The 15,717-nt window shown below is 35.0% G+C and overlaps 1 long non-coding RNA gene across 11 annotated transcripts in view; it reads left to right on the top strand.

Moving 5' to 3' along the window:
* LOC102119720 (uncharacterized) overlaps nt 1–15,717 on the top strand; it is a 1,100,133-nt gene that overhangs the window by 657,904 nt on the left and 426,512 nt on the right. For 9 of the 11 annotated variants that reach the window (XR_006697344.3, XR_006697342.3, XR_010586309.2 and 6 more), the window contains one exon: nt 3,404–3,463. This is a non-coding gene — a long non-coding RNA (uncharacterized lncRNA). Of the gene's footprint in view, nt 1–3,403; nt 3,464–6,479; nt 6,625–7,458; nt 7,597–15,717 lie in introns of those variants that run through there. The other 2 variants (XR_012433601.1, XR_012433602.1) reach the window with 2 other exon arrangements.

Genomic DNA, 15,717 nt, shown 5'->3' with positions numbered 1-15,717 from the left:
AGGCAATACCTTACTTATTTTTCTCTGTTGAATTCTTAAGTGTTTTCAAGTTGTTGGTACTGCAGCATATTTTTCAGAATTTATTTTAGTATTTATTATTGCTCACTTCTTTTACTATTTCCTCTAGATGTCATTTCCCTGTTCCACCTTTAGTAAGGGCATCATGTTGGACTCTGTAAAGCATTAGTTCTCAATTTTGCCTTTCATTTTTGAAACAAAGAGCACATATAAAAATCATTTTGTCCTTTAGTATTGCATCCCCTTATAGCAGTTTAAGCCATTATTTTTCTGCCAAGGTTTTGAAAGTAGGCACTTAGCTCATATTTCTTAATGATGTGCTCTTCAGAATGTGGGTGACATCATTGAACACAAGTATTTGTAATAATACATTTTCCAAAACCTTGCTCTCTGAATCTCTTGCTTGGTGCTATTCAGGGGAGATCAAAATTCAGCCAGTAACAACAGGTTATTATCCTTCTACATTTTTTCATTCATTATGAATATAGCCATGGTTTTAACAAGGGTCAATCACTTAACACACAGGATTGATCAGGAACCCTTTGATAGGTCAGTGGATGGATCAGGGACATCTATTCTTCAAATCTCATTAACAAAGAGTGTTTCTTACATTGGACTATGCAAAGATGGAGGAGAAAGGCATCCTTGAGGGAATGAATGTGTGAGGTGTGTATGTGTGTGTGTGTGAATGTATGTATGAATTAGCAAGACAATCATTTACACACACACAGACACACAATAACTCAGTGTGTCCACTCACATTCCATTTTATTCTCTACCTGAAGATAAACATTTAAAACCGGTTGTTTAACCTCATATTTTAATGCAGGTTAGTCTTTTATCATTGCTATCTGAAAATGGTGGGGATTTTGATGAGCCATAAGGGGAAGAAGAAAGTAGTAATTTTAAAGTCCAGGCCATGTCTCGCTGAGTACTTTGTGAAACTTGGGTATCAATAACTAAAGTACTTGGGGAGTGGAGAATGGTTTTGCTTCCATAATTATGGGAGGTTGTTTATATAGTGAAAAGAATCAGATTTGGTGTCCCACAGTCATGATTTTCCACTTCGTTCTGTGGTCTTTGGGAGCAATTTAACATTTCTGAGTCTCAGATAGGATCTATAATTTGAGGATAATATCTGCATTAACTGTTTTGGATATGATTATATGAGACAGTTTATTTAAAAATCTGACAGTGTACCTAGTATAGAGTAAGGCTTCAACAAATATAGGTTCCCAAGTCTCTAACCCTAGAAGATCATTTGTTTTACAATCATCTATCAAGGCGCTAAAAAGTTACAGTATCTATATATGCAATTTCTGAAATTTGAATTAGATTTTTAATATACTACCTAACTAAAATGTCTTGAAACTTGAAATAAGTGGTTATTATTTACATTTCAGATTTCTTAAAAACACATGTGAGATTCAAGAAATGCCCACGTAGAAAACAATAAACTATTAGTGGAAAAGGAAATTTGCATAAATATCAGTCTTCTAATATTCTACGGGTAATTACCATCATAGCTGAATCGGTAATGCATTTTCATATGAAGGATTTGCTGCTTTATTCTTACCTCTAGGAAAAATATGCTATTATCTCCCCCAGATGATTAAACTATAGGTTTTTATTTTTTGAATCTTAGATTTTTGAACTTATAAAAATTTTTACAGCCTTGAGATTACCACTTTTAAACTTAATAACTTTAAAGCCTGAAACTGTTATTGATCACACTAAATATCTTACTTTCTACTCTTGTATTGTTCTCTGCTAAATTAAAATCTTAATGGGGCATAATAAAATATTTCTTCCTCTTATTTCAAAGACCTGCTAAGATATCATGTCCTGTTGGTCAGTGTATTTAATGTTACTATGCATGATTTATTGTACATATTATATTTTCTCTTATGGCTTTTCTTTCTATTAAGTAATAATTTGATATTATAAATTGTTATCAAAGTTGATATGTAAATGGTGACACGGAGACTTTTTGAGAAGTAGGGAAAATGAGTTTATTAACTTTTCAGCTAAAGTAAATCTTAATGAAAACTTTTGTGTTTCATGTTATTTTTATTCAAAAATAAAAATGAATCACATTTGATAGGAAAATTTACTGTGTTCTCTATATAACAGGCCATTAGAAACTAGACCTATTTGTTTTCATTTAAATGTCTTGCACCGATAATTACAAAATGACATAAATTCTTTCTGTGTGTGTGTGTGTGGTTTTTTTGTTTTGTTTTGTTTTTTTGTTTTTTTGTTTTGAGATGGAGGCTGGAGTGCAGTGGCGCGATCTTGGCTCACTGCAAGCGCTGCCTCCCAGGTTCACGCCATTCTCCTGCCTCAGCCTCCCGAATAGCTGGGACTACACGTGCCTGCCACCACACCCGGCTAATTTTTTCTATATTCAGTAGAGACGGGGTTTCACTCTTGTTAGCCAGGATGGTCTCAATCTCCTGACCTCGTGATCCACCCACCTCGGCCTCCCAAAGTGTTGGAATTACAGGCGTGAGCTACAGCGCCCGGCCAATTCTTTGTGGTTTTATTTAAAGTATGCAGTGTATATTCCTGCACTGTTAAGATCATTTGTGTTTTAAATGGAGATGTGAGCCAGCTGCGATGGCTCGCGCCTGTAATCCCAACATTTTGAGAGGTCAAGGCGGGCAGATCACCTGAGGTTAGGAGTTTGAGATCAGCCTGCCCAACGTAGTGAAACCCTATCTCTACTAAAGATACAAAAACTAGCCAGGCCTCATGGCGGGTGCCTGTAATCCCAGTTACTCCGGGGGCTGAGGCAGGATAATCGCTTGAACCGGGAAAGAGGTTGCAGTGAACAACAGTAAACCAAGATTGCACCACTGCACTCCAGCCTGGGCAGCGGAGCGAGAGAGACTCCGTCTACCAAAAAAAAAAAAAAAAAAGAAGGAAAGGAAAGAAAAGAAAAGAAAAAATAATGTGTTCACAAATGCTAATTTTTAAATAGAAAAAAAAAAAAAATGCTGATTTTCCCCAAATAAAAACAACAGTAAAAAGCAACTGGCTAAAATTACTTTTAAAAAATGTGAAGGAATCACGTTATACCTTTGCTTAAATGTTATTAGTTTATGTTTGTGGTGTTCAGGAAGTCTAAGCTTCTTTAACAGAAAACAGTCTTTTACGAAAGTATCTAATCCTATCCTAGTGTTGGTTGCTAGGAGAACATTTGATGCAAATTAATCAGTAAACATCTAGCAGCCAGCTACCTGAGGAGAAGGGAAGTGGGAGAGACTTAGAAGCTGGCCAGCAGGGAAGCTGCTGATGGGAAAATGACTGTCAAGGGTTTTCTGTACATACTAGCGGCATCACACTGGGATTCAATTTTTTTTTCTCTTTATCACTCCTGTAGGTAAGGAGGAGAAAAGAAAGAAGGAAAAATTGGAAAGATAAATGGGGTCTTCCAGTGAAGGTAAGACAGCAACGGTTGGATTAATTAATGATTAATAACAAGCAAAAATTAGTGAAAATGGAGCAGCATACCTAATATTACCTAGATATTTGTATTTAAATTTTATTATGCATCATGTTTCCTATTTGAAAATAATGTTTTCATAATCAACAAAACTACAAAACAATTTAGATGTAAGCAACAGTCTTCCTTGCCCTAAAATTTCATCTGGGAGTAGATTCTAGAATGTTTTAGGAAGACTTAAGGATACATTCCTAGCCATTTTAAAATTAAAATTATGCTTCAAATATCAATAAAATGAGAATATAATTGCTTTTGTAAATTTTAGTGGAATTTTGGGGTACTCAATAAAGGGTTTAGGTCATTGGTCTCACATCTATGGAAGCACAGTGTCAGTACTGGTAGAGCTGGAGAAGTTTGCAGAACATGAAACAGTTTGCTGGACCTGGGGTTTTCCTTAATTCCTAATTTAAGTCCTTTCAGGTTTTGTTTGTTTGTTTTTGTTTTTGTTTTTGTTTTTTAACATTGAGGAAAGTTAAAGGGTGGAATTCAGTTTATAGAATATTACTTTGTAATGAATTTAGGAGGGCATAAATACTTTATGTTTAGACATAAATACAGTTGTCTCTTCAGATCTGTATGCAATGTGTCCATGGATTCAACCAACCCTGAATCAAAAGTATTTGGGGGGGAAAAAAAAGAATGATTGCGTCTGTACTGAACATATACAGACATTTTTCTTGTAATTATTCCTTAAACAATACAACATAATAACTATTTATATAGCATTTATATTGCATTAGGTATCATAAGTAATCTAGAGTTGATTTAAAGGAACAGAAAGATCTGTGTAGGTTACATGCAAAACGGATAGCATTTTAAATAAAAGATTTGAGTATCCAAGGATTTTTGTATCCACAAGGGTTTCTGGAACCAATCCCCCACAAATACCGATAGATGACAATGTCTATGAAAATACATAAACATAGAAATATCCTACAAACTACAAGAGAAATAAAAGAATAAAAATTGTTTTTAGTTGTACAAAAATCCATTTAAATGTTTTTTAAAAAGAGGACAAAATTTGGTGTGGTTACGGAGTTTATTATTTTTGTGTTGAAAATAAATGTTATTAACTTTTCTTTAATAAGGAAGTTAGGTTTATTTATATAGCTTATCTTTTAAGTGATTTTACATACACATATTTCAGTTACAAAATGTATTTCAATTTTAATTCAAAGTGAAAAGTCATGAGTTCTCTTTAGAATTTTGCCATACGTGATATTTGATCTAAGTCCTAAGATATTGACTAAAGAAATTTATTTTCTTTTTTTGCATAAAAATGTAATTTCTTCAGTAGGTTTAATTTTATGCTGCATTTTAAAATTATCTGGCAATAACTTATGTAAAATATAGTCTCATTTCCTTTCAGTCTTTTTTAAGTAAAGCTCTGGAGAAATAAATAAATCTACCAATATGTAGACCACAGAACTTTATAATCAATATGGGTGCTAGGGGCTAAGAAGCTCAAAGTGAGATATTAGGCCCCTGACCTCAAGGAGATTACCCTCTGGCTTTACAGTTAAAATTAAAACAAACACATGAAACAGTTAACGAAAATGTTACCTGTTTGGTACAGAACATGCTTTAGAAGAGTTTGGAAACAAGAGTGTTTGGAAGCTTCTATAGAACCACTCTATGGAGGGGATGAACTGAATGGATGCTGAAAAATGAGGAGACATTGTAAACAGCTGTGTTGCTTTAAAGTTATATTATGTTTTATAATTCAGTATTAAGGAAGCAACTGATATCAACTAATTTGCCTTTGGATGTTGCAAATGATATTCAACTTATCCATTTCACCATGGTACATTAACACAGAAAATATTCACACATAGATAGCCCTACATAAGAAAAATTAACTAGGTAATGATTATATATGGTTAATAATAATACAATTATATGTTAAAATATATACATTTTATATGTAGCAAGGTCTAGAGTTGTGAAAATGCTATCTGTAAAGACACAGTTTGTAATAAAAGATAATTTAATTAAGGGGTTTTAAAATCACCCTTTATTAAGTTGCTATTTACCTAAGTTGATTATTTTCTTCAAAATCAACAATGTTATTACTATTGTTTCCAAACAGCTGTATGAAAAGTTACAGAAAATGGAAAAAGCACAACATCTAAGCAAAAAGAAAACAGAAATATTGAACTAAATCATTCAATATCAATATATTAATTTCCTGAATATACAATGGATCTACACATACAATACAAATGGACTATTGCTTTTACCTATTCTTTTTCTAAGGAAAAGGCAGATCACTTTAGTGTGCTAAATTCTTTGATATTTAATCATATGGCCCATACTGAGTAGTTATAATTTGGCTATAGTAATAAATTATTATATAAAAGTTGCCCATTTAAATGTTTATAATAACCATATAAAGTTCATCTTTACTTTAGTGCAGACTTCTCTCCCATGTCCTGGTTTACCTCACAGGCATTGCCCAATCTTTTTAAACTGGAACTCCCCTGTATTTGCTTATCCTTCAGGGTGTCTCACCGTGGTCAGTAAGATCACATTTTACCCAGGTTTTCATGATCGACTCTGGGGCATCAGGTTTAACTATTGTCTCCAAGCCATTTAATCTCCAATTTCTATTGCATATATTCTTTGTGCTCTTCCCATCAAGACTGTGATGGTTAATTTTATGTGTCAACTTGATTGAGCCATGAGGCAGCCAGATATTTGGTCAAACATTATTCTGAGTGTGTCTGAGAGAGTTTCTGGATGAGATTAACATCTGAGTTGGTAGACTGAGTAAAAGAGATTGTCCTCCCTAAAGTGGGCAGGTCCATTCAATCAACAGGAAACATGAACAGAACAAAATAGCTTTCCCACCCTCAAGTAACTGGGAATTCCTCCTGCCTGTCTTGGCTGTGACATTGTTCTTTTACCTGCATTTAGACTTAAATGGAAACAACCACTCATCCTGTGTTTTTAGCCTCCAGGCCTCCAGACTGGAACTTACACCATTGATTCTTCTGAATCTTAGGCCTTTGCACTTGGACTGGAACTAAACCATCAGATCTTCTTGTTCTACCACTTGCAGACTGTATATCTTGGGACATTCCACCCTCTGTAATCACGTGAGCCAATTTCTTTTAATAAATATCTTTATATATGAATCCTATTGGTTCTATTTCTCTGGATAAATCTAATACAAAATCTTTGGCAATTCTGGATTTTGTAATAATCTCTTAATTGCGCTCTAGTTTTATGCTCTTCCCATGCATCCTCTACACAACCACAACAGTTATATCTCTTGAATGCAAAACTCTTTAGGTCTTTCCCTTGCTTAAAATTCCTCCTTGGCTCCTTATTCATTTTAGGATAAAACACAACTGCTAACTTATCAAATAAAGTACCTTAATGATTTAGACCAGACTTGTTGGGCCTAGGTTTTTCCTTCCTTCTAGCAAAACTGAAAAAGTTCTAGTTTCCTGAACCAAGCTTCCTTGAGCCCCCGTATCTTTGCACTACTCACTTTACCTCTAAGGTTATTTCTCCTATTCTCCCATTGTCCACTTGTTGAACCCCTATTCTTCCTTAACACTTGACTTGTGTTTTATTTTGACCTAGAAGCCACCCTTTAGTTTCTTCTTCTTCCTTCTTTTAAATTTTCTCTTACAGTATGGTTGTAATAGTTGATTTTTCACATCTATATTTCAAACAAAATGGTAAAATCCCTGAGGAGGGGAATCATATAAAAAAAATTTACTAAGTGCTTAGCGTAGAGCATGTAGTAGGTATTCACTAAAGCTCTGCTGAATACGTGAATGAATGAACCTTATTGATATCAATTAAATTTACTTTATAAAACACATGTTTTCATATTTAAAACATTAAAAGTTTATTTCAGAAATTTATTTAATTATGAATTATTGACTCCTATTTTTTATATTCTTTATTTATCCTGCCAGATCAACCCTGCCCTGTGGTTCCAGAAGCTGACATTTTTGAATTTAACTAATAGGACATCTTGCCCTCTGGACTGAGATGGATTTCAACCAATAGGTATAAACAAAAGATTACAGAGTAGAAGTTGAGGGAGGTTGAGGTTTTATTCCCACAGCACCTTCCCTGCCAAGCCATGGGCTGGCAGTATACACAATCCTCTTTTAAGCTATCTGTTACTCCCTGGGGTCTAATACTTGCTTCCTCCCCTTGCCCATCAGTCCTGGTGTGGCAACAACTCCCCACTATTATCCTGGGGAGACTTTGCTTTCTTTCGTTTTTGAGACAGAGTTTCGCTCTTGTGCCCAGGCTGAAGTGCAATGGCACGGTCTTGGCTCACTGCAACCTCCACCTCCTGGGTTCCAGGGATTCTTCTGCCTCAGCCCCCCAAGTAGCTGGGATTACAGGCACCTGCCACCACACCCGGCTTTTTTTTTTTTTTTTTTTTTTTTTTTTTTTTTTTTAGTAAAGACGGAGTTTCACCATGTTGGCCAGGCTGGTCTCGAGCTACTGACCTCAGGTGATCCACCCACCTCAGCCTCCCAAAGTGCTGGGATGACAGGCATGAGCCACTGTGCCTGGCCAACTTTACTTTCTATTGCTGGTTTCATTTACGTTGTCAACACTCTGGTAAAAATCACTTCCTTAAGTTTTCTCAATTACCCTGTTGGACAATGACACCAGCCTCTTGCCAAGACTATGACTAATGCAATATAGAGTCTTCCCCACCAATGTGACTTAATTTAATAATCCAACATGATACCATAATAACTTTATCATTTAGGTTATATATTGGGCTCATCAAGCATATTAAATGTGTCAATAATTCTACAGTAGGCCAAGCCATATAATCACAGGAAATCTAGTATCTTTTTAAGAGACTAAAAGCATCTTATAGCTTTAAAGTGCTTTTCATTTGAAAAGATGGTTTAAATTAATTATCTAATTTGATTATCTCACTTATAAATAGTTTAGTAGACAAACAGTAGAAATGCTGAAAATACAGTTTTAAAAAGCTCATTTCAATTTTGTTAAACATTTTAAAAATAAAATGTGTTCTTATGACAAATAATCCAATGTTTTCATCAGTGCTACTTAGGAATATAATATTACCCTAACTCAGTTGTCAGTAAAAATGATAATTACAGTGCTTGGTGCCTACATGATTCCCTGGTGGTACCTTAGGAGCTGACTGTCTCAAGGCAGCCAGTGCATCTTGTAGAACCACTGGATGTGCTCCACTCATACTCTTTTGTCCACACTAAATGTAAAACAGAAAAATGACATTCTCTTTAGTGTTAGAAGCAGTATGTATGAGCCTACGTAATGCAAAAAGCATTTTCAGATGTGTTCTGTAGATACCGCATTTCAGTCTCTGCCACGTGGGAGTGCTTCTAGAGCTTTTCAGTGTCTTTTCCAGAAGGAAAGCACTAAACGCCACCTTTTTTTTCTGTACAGTTGTTATGCTTCTCAGTGTCTAATTCCCAGGAAACTGCAGAAACACCAAGAGTATCTGTCCCATGATATAGTTTGGTGGGACAGAATTTATTCTGCCCTTTTGCCATTTTAATAAAAAATGTAAATATAATATATATGCAGGATTTTAAAGGGTGTAGGAGATGGATACATTTTTATGATTGGACACTTTTGACAATGAAGAAATTTTGTTTCTGGGAAATTCATGCAAAGTAGTGCAGTCTTCAAAGTTCTCAGATTCTAGAGGTCAAATTATCTTATACATTTTAGGTAAAAGGGCTGATTAGGTTTCCCCTGAGAGCTACTATTCCTGGAAGCAACATTTAGAAGGTTTAAAATTCAAGATGCTTCTTGCAGAAACAACTGAGTTTTCTGAGAGCTTCTTCAGCCTCATGTTATACATGTAGAATGCACTTGAAGAATACCCCTGAACAGATTCTTTCATGGTGGCTCTTTTTTTTTTTTTTTTTAAATACACTGCCTTTATATATCTGGTAGGATACTCAAAAGACACTCCTTTTAAGTATGTCATTTAAATTTGATAAAACTACACAAAGAGATTGGTCTCAGGACTGTATTGATGTACATAGCACTTTTGTTATGTAACTAGTACTATGTCCATATTAAAGTAATAGAACAGAGATGGCAGAAACAGAAAGGGAATTTAATGCATAAGCTCTGTACCTTGTTAACTTCACGTGTAAATTGAAACTCTGTAGTGTCCTGAAAAGTCTCAGATGCAAAGTCAAGTTTAATAACTGAATTTTCCCCCAGGCCCTGTTAATTTCACAAGGAAAAATTGTAGAATACATTAGACAAATGTATACACACAGTGACAATTTTTACAAGTATATGAGCAATTCAGTTCCTATTGCAATTTAAACAACCTATTAATTAGCTAATCAAAGTATATTATTGACAGTGGATTCTACCTCCTGTAATCAGAGTCAAACTGCAAGTGTCTCAAGGGAGACTGAGGCATGGAGGAAGAATTCAAAGAGTGTTTCAGGTTAGTAACAGTCAGAGGTGATTTTTAAGTGTTTACTGCACTTCCTTCCAACACATACACACAAAGTACATATCAGAATGGTTACCCATCTAGTCAGACTGGCTGCCAGCAAGTCTCAGTACATTTGGCTCATTATTGGTTCCACTATCAAGGGTATCTCTTCCTCAAAAGAAAAACTTAAATAAATAGCGTTTAAACATTATCAGAAGATAGGAAGGGAAAAGTTTATTTTCACATCAAATCATGCACAGTTCCTGGATGCTGAAGTCTACTCCTCATTACATCAGACTTCCATTGGTAAAGGTTTCATCCATTGGGTCTATTCATCATCATCCTTTGGTGAAGATGTTCTGTAGTCCTCTCTGTAGTCTGCTCTTAGCAGACCTTTCATTGCTCTCTATATTTGGCCCATCAATTGCCTAGTCTAGTACCATGCCATAGTCTATAAAACTCTTTAGAAATGATTTTTTGACAAAGAGAAGTGTGGGAATTTCACTCCAAATGTGGTTGGGTAATACAGTGCAAGGATATTCCTGTAGCAGTAAAGTCAGTTGGTTTGTCTTACAGAATCTAACCCAGAGTAGATGATTAGTTTGTTGCATGGAGGCATCATCTGTGGAAAACCAGAGTATGCTAGACAGTCTTTGATTCTTTTCTAAGAGAAACTCACTATTTAAGATATTTTCTTTAAGGCTTCATTGACTAGACAAGAAACACATATGCCTCACTACTCAGGGCAAGTTCTTTCTAGCCTAAGTGTCTCGCCAACTCTTCTTAGAAGTGGGTGGATTGCTCTTTCCAAATCTTTGCTTTTGATCTAAGAAGCAATGGAGATAAGAAATCAAATAATAAACATTAGAAACATACCTCAATGCAAAACAAAAACTAAATACCTAAATAAGAGGCAAAAGCTCCCTCAGCTGCGAAATATGACTCCATTTCCTGGAGCTTACAAGAGAAATAGTTTCATTTGGCATTTCAGTATGTTTATTCACTTTTGAAAATAATGTCATCCTTGCAGAGAATTTGTGTTTTAATGTCTGTTTTAACATCATGCAACCAATAGTTCACAGTTCACAAAAATTCTAGAATAGAGATCAGTAATTTTTTTTTGTAAAGGGCGAGGTAGAATATCTTTTTAGCATTGTGGGACAGATAGTATTTGTGGCAACTACTGAGTATTACCTTTGTAGTCTAAGAGCAGCCAATATGAAAAAGAATGACAGAATGACAATATGAAAAAGAATGGGTGTAGCTGTGTTCCAATAAACTATACTTTATAAATACAGACTGTAGGCCAAATTTGTTTTGGACGTCATTGCTTGCAGACCCACAATCTAGAATATGACCTGAAGTCTGGCCTTAGAGATAGAATTCACTGTCCTTTGCCTGCTAAATTTCAGCCAGAAATAATGCTCCCTTTCTGGAATTCACTTCTCAAATGAATATATAAACAAAATTCAGTAATACAAAGTGATGTTGTTTTCTTACATTCCAACCTGACAGCTCCCATGGGTGGAAGGGAAAAAGGGAAATGTATCGTTGTTTTAATATTTAGCTTCTTTATAATATTATGTAAGACACACATTTATGGTATAAAGTGGTGTGGTTGATTAGGAAGACAAGTATGTAATTGTCATACTGAAATGCACAGAAGTAACTAGATATTTTTTATTTAGTAGTTACACCCATTAAGTAGATCAGTGGTGTAGGACAGATGCAGCATTGGATAGATCCCACTCCAGTAGAAGAAAAGGGATTTTCTAAACTGTACATTACACAGTGTCACATTATATAAAGTTATTGCTACATCAGGTGACACAGAAGAAACTGATATTACATTGACCTGATGCAAATTCAAATGGAAAATTTGGAGCATACAAATGGATTAAACACCCTTGAAAATCAGGTAGAGTACAATTCCAGAGGATTTCAGTCATTCAGAAATGCTATTACCTCCCAGCTAAGAAATGCCAACTGTTTTGTTAGTGATCACACTGAAGCATGAAATTGGGGAGGAAGACTGTTAATGGGTCAGTTAAGGTAAGAATTCAGAAATATTATTTTAAGGTGGAATGTTGTGACAAATATGTGGCAAAATGTAAAATTACCTCTCAGAAAAATCTATGTTTATTTTCAGTCACTGTTTATAGTATGGAAAATGTATTTTAACTGGAAAATCCCACTTGAAAAGTTCTTACCCTAAAAAGCTCACAGCCCTTATCAGAGTAGGTCTATCACTGTCCTTATACACTACCACTTTCTTCTTGGAAAACAACTTATATACTATATAAAATGTATCCTTTTTTCTAAAAATAGCATTTTATACTGCTTTAGAAAGAGGTTTTCTTTTTCCTTTATATTGTAAAACTTATGAACATATAGTAGAGGGATGAGTTAACAAATGTGTTAAAGCTGGAGTTTGCAAACACAAGTTAACCAATAAAGGTTTACTATCTGGTAAACTCTCTACTGATGAAAAAGTCTTAACTGTAATAGATAGTTGCCCATCAGATGAATTAAACTTTTAAAAAATATAGATTTTAAATACATAATGTTTGATTACTTAACTGAAACTACTTTCTTTAATTTCCTTTAAGAAAAGCATTGCTTGATTTTTCTCCTCTCTTCAGTTTTATGTTTGTGTGCGTGTGTGTGTAAGTAAAGGAATTATTATTCGATTTTTAAAATGGAGCCAATAATAATTGAAGATTTATTAGTTGGTGCATGTTATATTGATACGGGAATGCTGGCAAGGGAAGAGCATGGTCCCTTTAAATGATACGGAATGGGGGAAGGGAAGTCCTGGAGAGAAAGGCGGGTCCCTGGCTAGGGCTCCACCCCCAGGGACCTAGGTGAGGACAGGCATTTCCTGCCCAAATGTTGTATTTCCCAAGACCACCCGGACCTGCCACGCCCCCATCCTGGGCCTATAAAAACCTGAGACCCTAGTGGGCAGATACACAGGTGGCCATACTTCCAGAGAAGGACGTCAGCAGTAGAAGACTCAAGTGGTTGGTGTTCCACAGGAACTCGAGAGGAGCATGCTGGCAGAAAAACACACCGATAGGAACCTGCACAAGGGCAGGCCATTGATTAAGGGGACGAGGCGGAGTTTGGCCGGGGCAGTCAGAGGAGATCTGGGGCCACCTAGCCGTCCAACTCCAGGGGAAAACCGTCTCCCTCTGGCTCCTCCATCAGCTGAGAGCTGCTTCCACTCAATAGAACTTTGTACTCATTCTCCAATCCCACATGTGATCTGATTCTTCCCCTACACCATGGCAAGAACCAGGGATACAGAAAGCCCTCTGTCCTTGCGACAAGGTAGAAGTTCTAACTGAGCGGACTTACACAAGACACCTATAGACGGCAAACTAAAAAGTACCCTGTAACACACGCCCACTGGGGCTTCAGGAGCTATAAAAGTTCACCCCTAGATACTGCCGTGGCGTCAGAGCCCCACAGCCTGCCCATCTGTATGCTCTCCTAGAAGTTTGAGCAGCGGGGCACTGAAGAAGCAAGCCACACCCACATTGCTGGCCCTGCGAGGGGGACAACGGAACCTTTCCCGTTTCAATATGACCACAGGTATTTAAATGGTTTTTAATAAAAGATATTTACTGTGGGAAATTAGAACCATCTAAATCTTTAAACGTAATGCATAGGAAATGGTGAAAATATTGGTAGAAAGTTATAAAATCTTTACTACTAAAATTTAAATGATTTAATTGTAAGAAATGCATTTAACAGTAGATTATATGGTTGCTTTCTTCATTCACTAAATTTGTAACACTTAACACTTGTGCTTTGTGTTATCACTAGTAAGTGGCCATACTTTTCACTTTGAGGACACAGAGTGTTTTTCAACCTTTTTAATCCTAACTACTTCCCATTTACCTAAACACCAAAGTCTCTTGGCCAGTGTCCTTTCAAACATCATAGATGCATAATAAATGTATTTTTGAATGAGTGAATGTAGTAAAGGAGGCATACCTGTGTATAATGCTCTCTCCAGAGATGATGCCGTGAAATTACTTTCTAAGGACTACTTTTAGGTCTTTAATCGTCAAATTCATTAACCTGCTAAATAACACGACTCTAAAATAATGTCGAGCCAGTTTAGCATACTTTAAATTTGTGCATAAAAACAATTATGGAATATCCCCGTTTTTAATTCTTAATATAGTTAAATAATTGGTTCTTTAGTTTTCACATTTATGTATTCTCAGCTTGTTTAACATCGTATTTTTTAAATTTTTCTGTGCTATAATTCTTACATAAATTTAAAAGCACATTATTAACAATTGCTACGACTTTGAAATGCATTTTGTTTGAAATGGGTATGTTATTCAAAATAACAGTTGAAATATAGAGAGCCTTTATAATTCATAATATTAACCTTTCACTGAATTGATTAAAAGCATATAATATGACTTTGAAGTATTTTGAAAACCTTGCTGCAGAAAATCAATCAAATTATTTTTTTGTTTGGTAATGTGAAACAGTTGCTTCAGTTTTCAAAGACCAAGATTATCCTGTGCACTCTGCCAATGAATAGACTGAGTAGAAAACATAGGCTGTAGAGAGGAATCATTAATAAGAAAGAATCAAAAACAAAAGAAAGTAAGTGAGTTAATTACAGTAAATATAATTTAGGCATCTGTTTAGGCTATCAGAGAATGCAAAAGGGAATTTGGGAGATATTAAAATTTAAACCCAAACTAACAAAACACAAGTAAGGACAGAATTTTTTTTGCAGCATAATGAGCATTTATTAAATATTATTTTTATTTAAATGCAGACAGAGAGATGGGCAGTAAGTAGCATTTAGGTTTCTTTTTTTTCTTTTTCTTCTTTTTTTAAGATAAAATGAATTATCTTACCTAAACCCCTTATCATGTCAGCTGCCACAATATCAAGCCACAACAATGTGATCATAAAACCAAGGCACACAAGTTTAAAAACACTTCGTTGGAAAAAGTATTCAGGGCACAACATGAAGCATTTTCAGTATGTCAGTTCTACATTTTTAAATATCGCAGGAATTTTTTTATGTTTTGCTCAATGTTTTAAAATTATTTATAGTCATAGTACTTATGATGAGAGATTTTAACCTTTAAAATTTCTACTCTTATTTGGATTTAACATTTTCTTTGTGGTCAATTATGTGATTGATTTTCTTTTGTGTTCCATGGATGTATTAATATTTCATGGACATTCTTTTAATCTATTTAAATCATTTTATTTATTATATAATAAATTTATTCTGGGTACTTAAAATTTTTGAATTGATCTATTTGATTCTCAAACATAGTCTTCCTAAGGGGCATATCTGATACGTCCTGCTCCCTGTTGAATTCTTGGGTGGCTTCACACTACCAACAGAATAAAATCTAAATTTTCCTGAATGACAGAAAAACGCCTCTTATCTCCCTCATTTCTTTCAGCTTTCCATTGTGCACCCATATCTAACATATTATCAGCTGATCCATAGTGAAAAATCTTATATTTTCCAAACTTGGTCTGCACCATCATACTGCTGCTGTTCCTTCACACCACTATATCTTTCTACATTTTCCCTTTACCTGTAAGTATTTTTCCTAAGTACATCTGGCTAAATTAGAGTCATAATTCAAAATTCATTTTAGTAATAATCTCTGATACTTCTCCAATGTTTTTACTTTATTTCAATTGACAAACATGGTGTATATTTATTATGTATAACATACTTTGAAATATA

Source organism: Macaca fascicularis, chromosome 4, assembly GCF_037993035.2.
Source record: "Macaca fascicularis isolate 582-1 chromosome 4, T2T-MFA8v1.1".
NCBI classification, from domain to species: domain Eukaryota; kingdom Metazoa; phylum Chordata; class Mammalia; order Primates; family Cercopithecidae; genus Macaca; species Macaca fascicularis.
This window is presented reverse-complemented; position numbering and strand designations above follow the sequence as displayed.